A 3,042-nucleotide genomic window follows, 5' to 3' on the forward strand; every position below is an offset into this window, starting at 1 on the left:
CTGACCCGTTCATCCAATAAATAACGGGCAAAAGATTTGAGCAGGCATTTCACTAAAGAAGACATATGGGGCTTACAAGCCCGGAATTAAACTGCCTTTTTTTTTTTTTTTTTTTAGAAATTAGATATCATAAGTTAAACAGTCACACAAGGATGTGAGGAGAAAGTGCTTTGACAGGAGTTGCTATACTAGTCACAAGTACGTTACCAAACATTTCTCTAAATGAATTTAATATTTAAACACAGCACTCAGTATTTGTTGAAAAAGCAAAACTATATAATAGAGGTTTATAAAATAATTTCTTTTTTGAGACAGTCTCACTCTGTTGCCCAGGCTTGAGTGCAGCAGCAAAATGTTGGCTCACTGCAACCTCTGCCTCCTAGATTCTACCGATTCTCCTGCCTCAGCCTCCCAAGTAGCTGGGATTACAGGTGTGCCATCATGCCTGGCTAATTTTTGTATTTTTAGTAGGGATGGGGTTTCATCATGTTGGCCAGGTTGGTCTCGAACTCCTGACCTCAGGTGATCCGCCTGCCTCGGCCTCCCAAAGTGCTGGGATTACAGGTATGAGCCACCGTGCCTGGTCTAAAATAAAGTTTTTTAAAAAGTGAAGAGAAAAAAAAGACATAAAGATATTAGATAAGCGTATAAAAAATTCTTAACATCATTAGTCATTAGGGAAATACAATTTCAAGTAATAATGAAACAACATCACACAGTTACTGGAGTGGCTAAAATTAAAAAGACCGACAATCCCAAGTGTTGTCAAGGCTGTGGGATAACGGATGTCTCATACACTGCTGGTGGGAATGTAGAAAAGTACAACCACTTTGGAAAGCAGTTTAGCGATTTCTCAAAAAGTTGAACATAGACCTACCTGTCTATGATCCAGATACTCCACTCCCAGGTATTTACCTGGCAGAAAACAAAGTGTATGTTCACACAAAGATTACACAAATGTTCCAAGCAGTTTTGTTTGTAGTGGCCTCAAATGGAAAATGAGCCCAGTGTCCATTAGCAGGAAATGAATGAGCTCAGGAAGGAATGAGCTAGTTACACAGCAATGCTGGAAGCATCTCATCATAATTATGCTTAGTGGAAGAGGCCAAAGAGCGCATACTGTAGTTCCATTTACACAGAATCCTAGAAAATGCAAACAAATCTACAAAGTCTTAGAAAATGCAAACAAATGCCAAGGAAAAGAAACTCTGGGTACCTCCCGAGTGGGGAAGGGTGGGAGAGAGAAATTCCAAAGGGGTGTAAGGAGCCCTGTGTGGGCGATGGGTGTGGACATATTCACCATCCTGATTGGGGTGGTGGTTTCACAGGCTCAACCTATTTATGTTAAAACTGACCAAATCATACGCGTAAACATGTGCAGTTTATTGTATGTCAATTCCACCTCAGTTAAGCTGTTTTAGTCTGTGTCAATGCACTTTCCTCACCAGTAAATTCTAAGTGTTTTCCTCGTTGCAACATAAAATCCGAGTCATAATTTATAGTGGCTGCATGTTATTCTAGAATTGTTTGGCTCTTAGAGATTTAAAATTAATCAGAAAAATATATTAGAGCCCAAACTATAGTGACAGTAAAAGAAGACCAGTGGTTGCCGGGGATTTATGGGGAAGGATGGAATAGCTGAGACAGGGCATGTGTTAGGGTGGTGCCACCATTCTGCATGCTACTGTCCTGGTGGATATTTGACACTCTACATTTGCAAAATCCAGAAAACTTATAGCGCAAAGAGTGACTCTTAATGGACGCAAATGTAAAAATATTCAGGAGGTTGAGGGATGCCACAGATGAAATGCAGAATGTGGCAAAACAATCTAAATGTATTACAAATGCAGGAAATAAACCCACAGAAGGGGGCGGGGGTGGAGGGATGTTGAAGGGCCCTGCCCTTTGGGCACCTCAGCAAGGAGCAAGGGGGCACTGAGTTTCCTGCCCTGGGGCTACGACACCACCCAGGAACCCCTGATTTTTCTGTTACTTATGATTGGGGTTTCTCCAAAAAGCAACAGTCTCCTTTGCAAGAAGTGGCCACATCATTATCAAGCGGTGGACAGTGTAAGTTTGGGGCTGGGAAGATTCTCTGGGACCACACTGCAGCTCTGCCATTCTTGGGCTGGGTGAGCTGAAGGAGTGCTTTCACCCTCTCTGAGTCTCGGTTTCCTTGTCTATAGGATGGAGTGAGGTGAGTGCCTTCCTCCCAGGGTTGAGGGCTCCAGTGAGGTGGGGCTGTAGAGCACTTGGCCTGTACCTGCACATCGTGAGTCCTTGTGAGGTGGAGCACTGTGGAGCTGCCACAGAAGGTGAACCCCAGTACCAGGGGAGATTTCATTTGTCCATCCATGTACCCACCCATTAATCCATCCATCAACCCATCCACCCACTCATCCATCTATCTGTCCATTTGTCCATCCATCCATCCATCCATCCATCCATCCATCCATCCATCTGCTCATCCATCCACCCACTCATCCATCTATCTGTCCATTTGTCCATCCATCCATCCATCCATCCATCCATCCATCCATCCATCCATCCATCCATCCATCCGGTCATTCATTCACCCACCCACCTACCCATCCACTCACTCATCCTTCCCTCCCTCTGTTCATTCATCCAGCCATCCCTTCATCCATTCATCCATCCATCCACCCAACCAACTACCCATCCACTTATCCATTCCTCCATTCATCCACCCACCTATCCATTCACTCACTCACCTATCCATCTGTCCATCCATCCTTTCATCCATCCATTCATCGACCCATCCACACATCCATCCCTCCATTCATCCATGCCTCCATCCATCCACCTGTCTATTCACTAACCCATCGATCCATCCATCCATCCATCCATCCATCCATCCATCCATCCATCCATCTCATCCATCCACCCACCCACCGACCCATTCATCCCTCCCTCCCTCCCATCCATGCCTCCATCAATCCACCTATCCATTCACTCATCCATCCATCCATCCATCCATCTCATCCCATCCATCCACCTACCCACTGACCCATTCATCCATCC

The sequence above is a fragment of the Mandrillus leucophaeus genome, unplaced genomic scaffold, assembly GCF_000951045.1.
Source record: "Mandrillus leucophaeus isolate KB7577 unplaced genomic scaffold, Mleu.le_1.0 Scaffold435, whole genome shotgun sequence".
Taxonomy (NCBI): Eukaryota; Metazoa; Chordata; class Mammalia; order Primates; family Cercopithecidae; genus Mandrillus; species Mandrillus leucophaeus.